This window comes from Alosa pseudoharengus, unplaced genomic scaffold, assembly GCF_046254945.1.
Source record: "Alosa pseudoharengus isolate Yale_2024_CS ecotype anadromous, Long Island Sound unplaced genomic scaffold, YU_APseudo_1.1 YU_APseudo_1.1_scf_2, whole genome shotgun sequence".
NCBI classification, from domain to species: domain Eukaryota; kingdom Metazoa; phylum Chordata; class Actinopteri; order Clupeiformes; family Clupeidae; genus Alosa; species Alosa pseudoharengus.
In genome coordinates this window covers 3,820,001-3,832,352 of record NW_027468663.1, presented here as the reverse complement: position 1 = coordinate 3,832,352, position 12,352 = coordinate 3,820,001, and the positions used below count along the sequence as shown (strand labels likewise).

Below are 12,352 nucleotides of genomic sequence, written 5' to 3'. Positions count from 1 at the left end.
AGTACGAGGTGACGTTCCGGGAGGTGCCTCTTCTGGTGGCGGCGGTGAGGAAGTGGCATTCATTGGCGCGGAATCCTGAGAACATCTTGGGGAAGTGCTCCTTTGCGGTGGGTGCCCCGGAGTTCACGGTGGTGGTTCATGTCTACAACCCGCATGTGCTGGAGAGGGACGTCAGGTCGTTTTTGGAGAGGTACTGTTCCTGGGTTTCTGAGGGAGTGAAGATCGTGGACGAGTTTGGATTTTGGACGGGGAAGAGGAGGTACCGTGTTCTCTTCCGCCTGGAGTCGGATGGCTCTTGGAGGGTCCCTCCTCACGTGTTTGCGCTTGGGAGAGACCGTGGCAGGTTGTTTGTTCCTCAACTGCCCGACATTTGTTGGACTTGTGGACAGCATGGACATTTGCGGGGTGAGTGCACTGCTAAACCATGTTATCGGTGTGGGTCCGTGGGGCATTTAGCTAATGTGTGTATTGCTGTTAGGACTTGCAATTTGTGTGGGGAGGGTGGGCATTTGTTTGTGTCGTGTCCAAAGAGGAGAAGTTATGCTGGGGTGGTGGCGGGTGGGTCTGTTGCTGAGCCTGGGGGTGAGACTGCTGGGGATACTGTGTTGCAGGTTGCTGCCCCGGCTCCCAGCGTGGTGCCGGTGGCGGTTTTGGCTGGATTGGGTGGTTCTGTGGGGTCTGGTGGCTCTTCGACGGATGCGCCGCATGGCCGCCAAGATGGCCGCCAAGATGGCCGTTTGGGAGACAAAGGGACTGTGGAGCACATGGCTGCCGTGCAGTCGGTGGGCGGAGTCGCTTCTGAGGTGGAGGGGAAGACGGTTGGTGACTGGGCGGAGCACACCGAGTCACAGGAAGTGGAGATGGCCCGCATGGCTGAGGTGGCTGGGGAGCGCCCTCTGGAGGGTGGGGGTCCGGTTGTCCGACCCCCCCCCTCTGCCCAGCTTGCTGGGGGGGATGGGGACAGTTTAAAGCGGACTTTGGGAGTGGTGTCAGCTGCTGTGAAGCGGGCCTTGGAGGATGGCAGCCAGGAGGGGGGGCCGTTGCGGCGTCTCCGGTCGTGCCAGGTGCAGTCGTTGTACCGTCTCACCGCCCCCCTGTCGGACAACAGCGATGACATGGAGGACGACGTTGCCGGGTTCAGTTCTGTGATGGTGTCTGGAGGCGGGGCCTCCCTGGGTCCGCTGCCAGGGTGGGACGAGGACAATTTGAAGGCTACGACTGGCATGGTTGCTTCAGGCGAGGATGATTCCTTGGTTTGATTTGGCTTGTTTTGTGTTTGGTGATGGGGTTGTGTTTTTGGGTTAATTTGTGAACGGGCAAAATAAAGTCTTTGGGACACGGTACAGCCCTAGTATGTATGATGTCTGAAGGGATGGTCGTCTGGGTTTTCTGTGTTGGGTTTGGGATTTGATTTGGGTGTCTGTTTGTTTACTTGTATGGTTTTCCTGTGGGGTTTATCTGATCTGCTTCTGCCCATTATTGGCTGGGCCTGTGTGCCCGAGCTACTTAGTGTTCTGCGTTGTTTGATATGTTTTGCAGCCTTCTAGTCTTAGCTTAATCTTAAACTTTTTTCTGGATCTTTTGTGTGTTGTATGTATCCTGTGAGTATCTTTTGTGTGTTGTATTTTCAAGGCTGCCCTGCTCTGGTTATGTTCAATAAAAAAAAAAAAAAAAAAAAAAAAAAAAAAAAAAAAAAAATCTGTTCTTATCAGTTTAATATCTGATACGTCCTCTACCCGAGGACCATATATTAATCTGATTTTTGGAACAGGGAGACGGAAGAGGGGCTTGCTCCGTCCGCTCCACGCATCGACCCGGTATTGCAGTGACTCCGGGAACGGTGCACATCCCTTTGACTGTGGAAGTAAAGAACCGACCCAGTGGAACTGACTGACTCTGATGAAATCCTCCTCGACAGACAGACAGAGAGACAGACAGACAGAGAGACAGAGAGACAGAGAGACAGAGAGACAGACAGACAGACAGACAGACAGACAGACAGACAGACAGACAGACAGACAGACACAGCAGGAGTCCTCGCCAGGTCTTTTGGCCAACCGCGCCACCTCCCTTTTCGGCCCCTTTTGGGTTTTCCCGCCCTTTTACTCTTTTTTTTTTTTTTTTTTTTTTTTTTTTTAATTTAAAGGGGATGTTGATACTGCCGTCTTGTTGCCACTGGGCAACGCCTTGGAGTCACCCTCATGTCCACGACCGGCGCCGTTCGTGCTCTCCGACCAGCGTGCCCTGTGGCAGCCATCGCTCGGGTTTCTCTTCATCTCGTACAAATCTTTCGCCTTTTACTAAAGATTTCCGTGGAGGGGAACTGCCCCGAGTTTACGGTATTTTTGGAAGCTCTGCTTCGGCGGAGCTGCACCTGCCTGTCCAAAGTCAAGCGTCGTGGTGTTTTGTTTGGCGGCGGCGGTCGGCTTTTGCTGGCCCCGCCTCCCCCCGTAACCATGTGAGCGCGGGGGGCGTCGCTAGAGGGGCCGCCGGACCCCGTGCAGTTGTGGGGTATCGCTTCTCGGCCTTTTGGCTAAGATCAAGTGTAGTATCTGTTCTTATCAGTTTAATATCTGATACGTCCTCTACCCGAGGACCATATATTAATCTGATTTTTGGAACAGGGAGACGGAAGAGGGGCTTGCTCCGTCCGCTCCACGCATCGACCCGGTATTGCAGTGACTCCGGGAACGGTGCACATCCCTTTGACTGTGGAAGTAAAGAACCGACCCAGTGGAACTGACTGACTCTGATGAAATCCTCCTCGACAGACAGACAGAGAGACAGACAGACAGAGAGACAGAGAGACAGAGAGACAGAGAGACAGACAGACAGACAGACAGACAGACAGACAGACAGACAGACAGACAGACAGACACAGCAGGAGTCCTCGCCAGGTCTTTTGGCCAACCGCGCCACCTCCCTTTTCGGCCCCTTTTGGGTTTTCCCGCCCTTTTACTCTTTTTTTTTTTTTTTTTTTTTTTTTTTTTAATTTAAAGGGGATGTTGATACTGCCGTCTTGTTGCCACTGGGCAACGCCTTGGAGTCACCCTCATGTCCACGACCGGCGCCGTTCGTGCTCTCCGACCAGCGTGCCCTGTGGCAGCCATCGCTCGGGTTTCTCTTCATCTCGTACAAATCTTTCGCCTTTTACTAAAGATTTCCGTGGAGGGGAACTGCCCCGAGTTTACGGTATTTTTGGAAGCTCTGCTTCGGCGGAGCTGCACCTGCCTGTCCAAAGTCAAGCGTCGTGGTGTTTTGTTTGGCGGCGGCGGTCGGCTTTTGCTGGCCCCGCCTCCCCCCGTAACCATGTGAGCGCGGGGGGCGTCGCTAGAGGGGCCGCCGGACCCCGTGCAGTTGTGGGGTATCGCTTCTCGGCCTTTTGGCTAAGATCAAGTGTAGTATCTGTTCTTATCCAGGAGAGGGCGATGGTATCGGGGGTGTGTCCTCGCACCCTCCGGCTGGATGTGCCAGGGACCGTCGTTGAGCCGGCTACCCGTGGTTTCGTGGCGGAGAAGATCCTGAGGGATGAGTTGGGGCTGACTGGTGTGGAGGTCCTGTGTCTGCAGGCTGCTCGGGCTCCTTGGAAGTACGAGGTGACGTTCCGGGAGGTGCCTCTTCTGGTGGCGGCGGTGAGGAAGTGGCATTCATTGGCGCGGAATCCTGAGAACATCTTGGGGAAGTGCTCCTTTGCGGTGGGTGCCCCGGAGTTCACGGTGGTGGTTCATGTCTACAACCCGCATGTGCTGGAGAGGGACATCAGGTCGTTTTTGGAGAGGTACTGTTCCTGGGTTTCTGAGGGAGTGAAGATCGTGGACGAGTTTGGATTTTGGACGGGGAAGAGGAGGTACCGTGTTCTCTTCCGCCTGGAGTCGGATGGCTCTTGGAGGGTCCCTCCTCACGTGTTTGCGCTTGGGAGAGACCGTGGCAGGTTGTTTGTTCCTCAACTGCCCGACATTTGTTGGACTTGTGGACAGCATGGACATTTGCGGGGTGAGTGCACTGCTAAACCATGTTATCGGTGTGGGTCCGTGGGGCATTTAGCTAATGTGTGTATTGCTGTTAGGACTTGCAATTTGTGTGGGGAGGGTGGGCATTTGTTTGTGTCGTGTCCAAAGAGGAGAAGTTATGCTGGGGTGGTGGCGGGTGGGTCTGTTGCTGAGCCTGGGGGTGAGACTGCTGGGGATACTGTGTTGCAGGTTGCTGCCCCGGCTCCCAGCGTGGTGCCGGTGGCGGTTTTGGCTGGATTGGGTGGTTCTGTGGGGTCTGGTGGCTCTTCGACGGATGCGCCGCATGGCCGCCAAGATGGCCGCCAAGATGGCCGTTTGGGAGACAAAGGGACTGTGGAGCACATGGCTGCCGTGCAGTCGGTGGGCGGAGTCGCTTCTGAGGTGGAGGGGAAGACGGTTGGTGACTGGGCGGAGCACACCGAGTCACAGGAAGTGGAGATGGCCCGCATGGCTGAGGTGGCTGGGGAGCGCCCTCTGGAGGGTGGGGGTCCGGTTGTCCGACCCCCCCCCTCTGCCCAGCTTGCTGGGGGGGATGGGGACAGTTTAAAGCGGACTTTGGGAGTGGTGTCAGCTGCTGTGAAGCGGGCCTTGGAGGATGGCAGCCAGGAGGGGGGGCCGTTGCGGCGTCTCCGGTCGTGCCAGGTGCAGTCGTTGTACCGTCTCACCGCCCCCCTGTCGGACAACAGCGATGACATGGAGGACGACGTTGCCGGGTTCAGTTCTGTGATGGTGTCTGGAGGCGGGGCCTCCCTGGGTCCGCTGCCAGGGTGGGACGAGGACAATTTGAAGGCTACGACTGGCATGGTTGCTTCAGGCGAGGATGATTCCTTGGTTTGATTTGGCTTGTTTTGTGTTTGGTGATGGGGTTGTGTTTTTGGGTTAATTTGTGAACGGGCAAAATAAAGTCTTTGGGACACGGTACAGCCCTAGTATGTATGATGTCTGAAGGGATGGTCGTCTGGGTTTTCTGTGTTGGGTTTGGGATTTGATTTGGGTGTCTGTTTGTTTACTTGTATGGTTTTCCTGTGGGGTTTATCTGATCTGCTTCTGCCCATTATTGGCTGGGCCTGTGTGCCCGAGCTACTTAGTGTTCTGCGTTGTTTGATATGTTTTGCAGCCTTCTAGTCTTAGCTTAATCTTAAACTTTTTTCTGGATCTTTTGTGTGTTGTATGTATCCTGTGAGTATCTTTTGTGTGTTGTATTTTCAAGGCTGCCCTGCTCTGGTTATGTTCAATAAAAAAAAAAAAAAAAAAAAAAAAAAAAAAAAAAAAAAAAATCTGTTCTTATCAGTTTAATATCTGATACGTCCTCTACCCGAGGACCATATATTAATCTGATTTTTGGAACAGGGAGACGGAAGAGGGGCTTGCTCCGTCCGCTCCACGCATCGACCCGGTATTGCAGTGACTCCGGGAACGGTGCACATCCCTTTGACTGTGGAAGTAAAGAACCGACCCAGTGGAACTGACTGACTCTGATGAAATCCTCCTCGACAGACAGACAGAGAGACAGACAGACAGAGAGACAGAGAGACAGAGAGACAGAGAGACAGACAGACAGACAGACAGACAGACAGACAGACAGACAGACAGACAGACAGACACAGCAGGAGTCCTCGCCAGGTCTTTTGGCCAACCGCGCCACCTCCCTTTTCGGCCCCTTTTGGGTTTTCCCGCCCTTTTACTCTTTTTTTTTTTTTTTTTTTTTTTTTTTTTAATTTAAAGGGGATGTTGATACTGCCGTCTTGTTGCCACTGGGCAACGCCTTGGAGTCACCCTCATGTCCACGACCGGCGCCGTTCGTGCTCTCCGACCAGCGTGCCCTGTGGCAGCCATCGCTCGGGTTTCTCTTCATCTCGTACAAATCTTTCGCCTTTTACTAAAGATTTCCGTGGAGGGGAACTGCCCCGAGTTTACGGTATTTTTGGAAGCTCTGCTTCGGCGGAGCTGCACCTGCCTGTCCAAAGTCAAGCGTCGTGGTGTTTTGTTTAGCGGCGGCGGTCGGCTTTTGCTGGCCCCGCCTCCCCCCGTAACCATGTGAGCGCGGGGGGCGTCGCTAGAGGGGCCGCCGGACCCCGTGCAGTTGTGGGGTATCGCTTCTCGGCCTTTTGGCTAAGATCAAGTGTAGTATCTGTTCTTATCAGTTTAATATCTGATACGTCCTCTACCCGAGGACCATATATTAATCTGATTTTTGGAACAGGGAGACGGAAGAGGGGCTTGCTCCGTCCGCTCCACGCATCGACCCGGTATTGCAGTGACTCCGGGAACGGTGCACATCCCTTTGACTGTGGAAGTAAAGAACCGACCCAGTGGAACTGACTGACTCTGATGAAATCCTCCTCGACAGACAGACAGAGAGACAGACAGACAGAGAGACAGAGAGACAGAGAGACAGAGAGACAGACAGACAGACAGACAGACAGACAGACAGACAGACAGACAGACAGACACAGCAGGAGTCCTCGCCAGGTCTTTTGGCCAACCGCGCCACCTCCCTTTTCGGCCCCTTTTGGGTTTTCCCGCCCTTTTACTCTTTTTTTTTTTTTTTTTTTTTTTTTTTTAATTTAAAGGGGATGTTGATACTGCCGTCTTGTTGCCACTGGGCAACGCCTTGGAGTCACCCTCATGTCCACGACCGGCGCCGTTCGTGCTCTCCGACCAGCGTGCCCTGTGGCAGCCATCGCTCGGGTTTCTCTTCATCTCGTACAAATCTTTCGCCTTTTACTAAAGATTTCCGTGGAGGGGAACTGCCCCGAGTTTACGGTATTTTTGGAAGCTCTGCTTCGGCGGAGCTGCACCTGCCTGTCCAAAGTCAAGCGTCGTGGTGTTTTGTTTGGCGGCGGCGGTCGGCTTTTGCTGGCCCCGCCTCCCCCCGTAACCATGTGAGCGCGGGGGGCGTCGCTAGAGGGGCCGCCGGACCCCGTGCAGTTGTGGGGTATCGCTTCTCGGCCTTTTGGCTAAGATCAAGTGTAGTATCTGTTCTTATCAGTTTAATATCTGATACGTCCTCTACCCGAGGACCATATATTAATCTGATTTTTGGAACAGGGAGACGGAAGAGGGGCTTGCTCCGTCCGCTCCACGCATCGACCCGGTATTGCAGTGACTCCGGGAACGGTGCACATCCCTTTGACTGTGGAAGTAAAGAACCGACCCAGTGGAACTGACTGACTCTGATGAAATCCTCCTCGACAGACAGACAGAGAGACAGACAGACAGAGAGACAGAGAGACAGAGAGACAGAGAGACAGACAGACAGACAGACAGACAGACAGACAGACAGACAGACAGACAGACAGACACAGCAGGAGTCCTCGCCAGGTCTTTTGGCCAACCGCGCCACCTCCCTTTTCGGCCCCTTTTGGGTTTTCCCGCCCTTTTACTCTTTTTTTTTTTTTTTTTTTTTTTTTTTTAATTTAAAGGGGATGTTGATACTGCCGTCTTGTTGCCACTGGGCAACGCCTTGGAGTCACCCTCATGTCCACGACCGGCGCCGTTCGTGCTCTCCGACCAGCGTGCCCTGTGGCAGCCATCGCTCGGGTTTCTCTTCATCTCGTACAAATCTTTCGCCTTTTACTAAAGATTTCCGTGGAGGGGAACTGCCCCGAGTTTACGGTATTTTTGGAAGCTCTGCTTCGGCGGAGCTGCACCTGCCTGTCCAAAGTCAAGCGTCGTGGTGTTTTGTTTAGCGGCGGCGGTCGGCTTTTGCTGGCCCCGCCTCCCCCCGTAACCATGTGAGCGCGGGGGGCGTCGCTAGAGGGGCCGCCGGACCCCGTGCAGTTGTGGGGTATCGCTTCTCGGCCTTTTGGCTAAGATCAAGTGTAGCAGCCGGTTCCGAGCGATCGACCGGATTGCAATGTGCTACGCTTCCCATGTTTAAATGGGGTGGGGCTTGTCCCTGCACCCGGCGCCCTCCTCGGTATTGCAGTGCCGCCAGGGAGGGTGCCAAATCTGTGTTGTTTGTCTTTACTTTTGTTAATCCCCCTAGAGTCTGTGGACCGTGCCATTGTGGCATTGAACCACCGTCCGCCAGGGGGGCACATTCCTCCCCCGTACCTTCCCTTTCCCCTCCACTTCCCCTTTTCCCCTCTCCCGAACGAATAGAAAAAAAATCTGTTCTTATCAGTTTAATATCTGATACGTCCTCTACCCGAGGACCATATATTAATCTGATTTTTGGAACAGGGAGACGGAAGTGGGGCTTGCTCCGTCCGCTCCACGCATCGACCCGGTATTGCAGCGACTCCGGGAACGGTGCAAATCCCTTTGACTGTGGAAGTAAAGAACCGACCCAGTGGAACTGACTGACTCTGATGAAATCCTCCTCGACAGACAGACAGAGAGACAGACAGACAGACAGACAGACAGACAGACAGACAGACAGACAGACAGACAGACAGACAGACACAGCAGGAGTCCTCGCCAGGTCTTTTGGCCAACCGCGCCACCTCCCTTTTCGGCCCCTTTTGGGTTTTCCCGCCCTTTTACTCTTTTTTTTTTTTATTTTTTTTTTTTTTTTAATTTAAAGGGGATGTTGATACTGCCGTCTTGTTGCCACTGGGCAACGCCTTGGAGTCACCCTCATGTCCACGACCGGCGCCGTTCGTGCTCTCCGACCAGCGTGCCCTGTGGCAGCCATCGCTCGGGTTTCTCTTCATCTCGTACAAATCTTTCGCCTTTTACTAAAGATTTCCGTGGAGGGGAACTGCCCCGAGTTTACGGTATTTTTGGAAGCTCTGCTTCGGCGGAGCTGCACCTGCCTGTCCAAAGTCAAGCGTCGTGGTGTTTTGTTTGGCGGCGGCGGTCGGCTTTTGCTGGCCCCGCCTCCCCCCGTAACCATGTGAGCGCGGGGGGCGTCGCTAGAGGGGCCGCCGGACCCCGTGCAGTTGTGGGGTATCGCTTCTCGGCCTTTTGGCTAAGATCAAGTGTAGTATCTGTTCTTATCAGTTTAATATCTGATACGTCCTCTACCCGAGGACCATATATTAATCTGATTTTTGGAACAGGGAGACGGAAGAGGGGCTTGCTCCGTCCGCTCCACGCATCGACCCGGTATTGCAGTGACTCCGGGAACGGTGCACATCCCTTTGACTGTGGAAGTAAAGAACCGACCCAGTGGAACTGACTGACTCTGATGAAATCCTCCTCGACAGACAGACAGAGAGACAGACAGACAGAGAGACAGAGAGACAGAGAGACAGAGAGACAGACAGACAGACAGACAGACAGACAGACAGACAGACAGACAGACAGACAGACAGACACAGCAGGAGTCCTCGCCAGGTCTTTTGGCCAACCGCGCCACCTCCCTTTTCGGCCCCTTTTGGGTTTTCCCGCCCTTTTACTCTTTTTTTTTTTTTTTTTTTTTTTTTTTTTAATTTAAAGGGGATGTTGATACTGCCGTCTTGTTGCCACTGGGCAACGCCTTGGAGTCACCCTCATGTCCACGACCGGCGCCGTTCGTGCTCTCCGACCAGCGTGCCCTGTGGCAGCCATCGCTCGGGTTTCTCTTCATCTCGTACAAATCTTTCGCCTTTTACTAAAGATTTCCGTGGAGGGGAACTGCCCCGAGTTTACGGTATTTTTGGAAGCTCTGCTTCGGCGGAGCTGCACCTGCCTGTCCAAAGTCAAGCGTCGTGGTGTTTTGTTTGGCGGCGGCGGTCGGCTTTTGCTGGCCCCGCCTCCCCCCGTAACCATGTGAGCGCGGGGGGCGTCGCTAGAGGGGCCGCCGGACCCCGTGCAGTTGTGGGGTATCGCTTCTCGGCCTTTTGGCTAAGATCAAGTGTAGTATCTGTTCTTATCAGTTTAATATCTGATACGTCCTCTACCCGAGGACCATATATTAATCTGATTTTTGGAACAGGGAGACGGAAGAGGGGCTTGCTCCGTCCGCTCCACGCATCGACCCGGTATTGCAGTGACTCCGGGAACGGTGCACATCCCTTTGACTGTGGAAGTAAAGAACCGACCCAGTGGAACTGACTGACTCTGATGAAATCCTCCTCGACAGACAGACAGAGAGACAGACAGACAGAGAGACAGAGAGACAGAGAGACAGAGAGACAGACAGACAGACAGACAGACAGACAGACAGACAGACAGACAGACAGACAGACAGACACAGCAGGAGTCCTCGCCAGGTCTTTTGGCCAACCGCGCCACCTCCCTTTTCGGCCCCTTTTGGGTTTTCCCGCCCTTTTACTCTTTTTTTTTTTTTTTTTTTTTTTTTTTTAATTTAAAGGGGATGTTGATACTGCCGTCTTGTTGCCACTGGGCAACGCCTTGGAGTCACCCTCATGTCCACGACCGGCGCCGTTCGTGCTCTCCGACCAGCGTGCCCTGTGGCAGCCATCGCTCGGGTTTCTCTTCATCTCGTACAAATCTTTCGCCTTTTACTAAAGATTTCCGTGGAGGGGAACTGCCCCGAGTTTACGGTATTTTTGGAAGCTCTGCTTCGGCGGAGCTGCACCTGCCTGTCCAAAGTCAAGCGTCGTGGTGTTTTGTTTGGCGGCGGCGGTCGGCTTTTGCTGGCCCCGCCTCCCCCCGTAACCATGTGAGCGCGGGGGGCGTCGCTAGAGGGGCCGCCGGACCCCGTGCAGTTGTGGGGTATCGCTTCTCGGCCTTTTGGCTAAGATCAAGTGTAGTATCTGTTCTTATCCAGGAGAGGGCGATGGTATCGGGGGTGTGTCCTCGCACCCTCCGGCTGGATGTGCCAGGGACCGTCGTTGAGCCGGCTACCCGTGGTTTCGTGGCGGAGAAGATCCTGAGGGATGAGTTGGGGCTGACTGGTGTGGAGGTCCTGTGTCTGCAGGCTGCTCGGGCTCCTTGGAAGTACGAGGTGACGTTCCGGGAGGTGCCTCTTCTGGTGGCGGCGGTGAGGAAGTGGCATTCATTGGCGCGGAATCCTGAGAACATCTTGGGGAAGTGCTCCTTTGCGGTGGGTGCCCCGGAGTTCACGGTGGTGGTTCATGTCTACAACCCGCATGTGCTGGAGAGGGACGTCAGGTCGTTTTTGGAGAGGTACTGTTCCTGGGTTTCTGAGGGAGTGAAGATCGTGGACGAGTTTGGATTTTGGACGGGGAAGAGGAGGTACCGTGTTCTCTTCCGCCTGGAGTCGGATGGCTCTTGGAGGGTCCCTCCTCACGTGTTTGCGCTTGGGAGAGACCGTGGCAGGTTGTTTGTTCCTCAACTGCCCGACATTTGTTGGACTTGTGGACAGCATGGACATTTGCGGGGTGAGTGCACTGCTAAACCATGTTATCGGTGTGGGTCCGTGGGGCATTTAGCTAATGTGTGTATTGCTGTTAGGACTTGCAATTTGTGTGGGGAGGGTGGGCATTTGTTTGTGTCGTGTCCAAAGAGGAGAAGTTATGCTGGGGTGGTGGCGGGTGGGTCTGTTGCTGAGCCTGGGGGTGAGACTGCTGGGGATACTGTGTTGCAGGTTGCTGCCCCGGCTCCCAGCGTGGTGCCGGTGGCGGTTTTGGCTGGATTGGGTGGTTCTGTGGGGTCTGGTGGCTCTTCGACGGATGCGCCGCATGGCCGCCAAGATGGCCGCCAAGATGGCCGTTTGGGAGACAAAGGGACTGTGGAGCACATGGCTGCCGTGCAGTCGGTGGGCGGAGTCGCTTCTGAGGTGGAGGGGAAGACGGTTGGTGACTGGGCGGAGCACACCGAGTCACAGGAAGTGGAGATGGCCCGCATGGCTGAGGTGGCTGGGGAGCGCCCTCTGGAGGGTGGGGGTCCGGTTGTCCGACCCCCCCCCTCTGCCCAGCTTGCTGGGGGGGATGGGGACAGTTTAAAGCGGACTTTGGGAGTGGTGTCAGCTGCTGTGAAGCGGGCCTTGGAGGATGGCAGCCAGGAGGGGGGGCCGTTGCGGCGTCTCCGGTCGTGCCAGGTGCAGTCGTTGTACCGTCTCACCGCCCCCCTGTCGGACAACAGCGATGACATGGAGGACGACGTTGCCGGGTTCAGTTCTGTGATGGTGTCTGGAGGCGGGGCCTCCCTGGGTCCGCTGCCAGGGTGGGACGAGGACAATTTGAAGGCTACGACTGGCATGGTTGCTTCAGGCGAGGATGATTCCTTGGTTTGATTTGGCTTGTTTTGTGTTTGGTGATGGGGTTGTGTTTTTGGGTTAATTTGTGAACGGGCAAAATAAAGTCTTTGGGACACGGTACAGCCCTAGTATGTATGATGTCTGAAGGGATGGTCGTCTGGGTTTTCTGTGTTGGGTTTGGGATTTGATTTGGGTGTCTGTTTGTTTACTTGTATGGTTTTCCTGTGGGGTTTATCTGATCTGCTTCTGCCCATTATTGGCTGGGCCTGTGTGCCCGAGCTACTTA

At 54.6% G+C, this 12,352-nt stretch overlaps 14 non-coding genes and 5 pseudogenes across 14 annotated transcripts; all 19 read left to right on the top strand.

Annotated features, from left to right (window-relative positions):
* The first annotated feature begins 1,680 nt into the window (after positions 1-1,680).
* Positions 1,681-1,851, top strand: LOC143135560 (U2 spliceosomal RNA; annotated as a pseudogene).
* A 405-nt stretch (positions 1,852-2,256) lies between these two features.
* Positions 2,257-2,370, top strand: LOC143135697 (U5 spliceosomal RNA). The gene has a single exon (XR_012989134.1). It is a non-coding gene; the product is annotated as a U5 spliceosomal RNA (small nuclear RNA).
* Positions 2,371-2,513: 143 nt separating this feature from the next.
* On the top strand, positions 2,514-2,704 carry LOC143135689 (U2 spliceosomal RNA). The gene has a single exon (XR_012989126.1). It is a non-coding gene; the product is annotated as a U2 spliceosomal RNA (small nuclear RNA).
* Positions 2,705-3,109: 405 nt separating this feature from the next.
* LOC143135696 (U5 spliceosomal RNA) lies at positions 3,110-3,223 on the top strand. The gene has a single exon (XR_012989133.1). It is a non-coding gene; the product is annotated as a U5 spliceosomal RNA (small nuclear RNA).
* A 143-nt stretch (positions 3,224-3,366) lies between these two features.
* LOC143135570 (U2 spliceosomal RNA) lies at positions 3,367-3,459 on the top strand (annotated as a pseudogene).
* A 1,810-nt stretch (positions 3,460-5,269) lies between these two features.
* Positions 5,270-5,440, top strand: LOC143135559 (U2 spliceosomal RNA; annotated as a pseudogene).
* A 405-nt stretch (positions 5,441-5,845) lies between these two features.
* LOC143135695 (U5 spliceosomal RNA) lies at positions 5,846-5,959 on the top strand. The gene has a single exon (XR_012989132.1). It is a non-coding gene; the product is annotated as a U5 spliceosomal RNA (small nuclear RNA).
* Positions 5,960-6,102: 143 nt separating this feature from the next.
* On the top strand, positions 6,103-6,293 carry LOC143135678 (U2 spliceosomal RNA). The gene has a single exon (XR_012989115.1). It is a non-coding gene; the product is annotated as a U2 spliceosomal RNA (small nuclear RNA).
* Positions 6,294-6,693: 400 nt separating this feature from the next.
* On the top strand, positions 6,694-6,807 carry LOC143135694 (U5 spliceosomal RNA). The gene has a single exon (XR_012989131.1). It is a non-coding gene; the product is annotated as a U5 spliceosomal RNA (small nuclear RNA).
* A 143-nt stretch (positions 6,808-6,950) lies between these two features.
* On the top strand, positions 6,951-7,141 carry LOC143135666 (U2 spliceosomal RNA). Its single transcript, XR_012989104.1, has one exon. It is a non-coding gene; the product is annotated as a U2 spliceosomal RNA (small nuclear RNA).
* Positions 7,142-7,545: 404 nt separating this feature from the next.
* LOC143135693 (U5 spliceosomal RNA) lies at positions 7,546-7,659 on the top strand. Its single transcript, XR_012989130.1, has one exon. It is a non-coding gene; the product is annotated as a U5 spliceosomal RNA (small nuclear RNA).
* Positions 7,660-7,802: 143 nt separating this feature from the next.
* LOC143135586 (U2 spliceosomal RNA) lies at positions 7,803-7,966 on the top strand (annotated as a pseudogene).
* A 129-nt stretch (positions 7,967-8,095) lies between these two features.
* Positions 8,096-8,278, top strand: LOC143135507 (U2 spliceosomal RNA). Its single transcript, XR_012989001.1, has one exon. It is a non-coding gene; the product is annotated as a U2 spliceosomal RNA (small nuclear RNA).
* Positions 8,279-8,651: 373 nt separating this feature from the next.
* Positions 8,652-8,765, top strand: LOC143135692 (U5 spliceosomal RNA). The gene has a single exon (XR_012989129.1). It is a non-coding gene; the product is annotated as a U5 spliceosomal RNA (small nuclear RNA).
* A 143-nt stretch (positions 8,766-8,908) lies between these two features.
* LOC143135655 (U2 spliceosomal RNA) lies at positions 8,909-9,099 on the top strand. The gene has a single exon (XR_012989093.1). It is a non-coding gene; the product is annotated as a U2 spliceosomal RNA (small nuclear RNA).
* A 409-nt stretch (positions 9,100-9,508) lies between these two features.
* LOC143135691 (U5 spliceosomal RNA) lies at positions 9,509-9,622 on the top strand. The gene has a single exon (XR_012989128.1). It is a non-coding gene; the product is annotated as a U5 spliceosomal RNA (small nuclear RNA).
* A 143-nt stretch (positions 9,623-9,765) lies between these two features.
* Positions 9,766-9,956, top strand: LOC143135644 (U2 spliceosomal RNA). The gene has a single exon (XR_012989082.1). It is a non-coding gene; the product is annotated as a U2 spliceosomal RNA (small nuclear RNA).
* Positions 9,957-10,364: 408 nt separating this feature from the next.
* Positions 10,365-10,478, top strand: LOC143135690 (U5 spliceosomal RNA). The gene has a single exon (XR_012989127.1). It is a non-coding gene; the product is annotated as a U5 spliceosomal RNA (small nuclear RNA).
* A 143-nt stretch (positions 10,479-10,621) lies between these two features.
* LOC143135569 (U2 spliceosomal RNA) lies at positions 10,622-10,714 on the top strand (annotated as a pseudogene).
* The last annotated feature ends 1,638 nt before the right edge of the window (positions 10,715-12,352 follow it).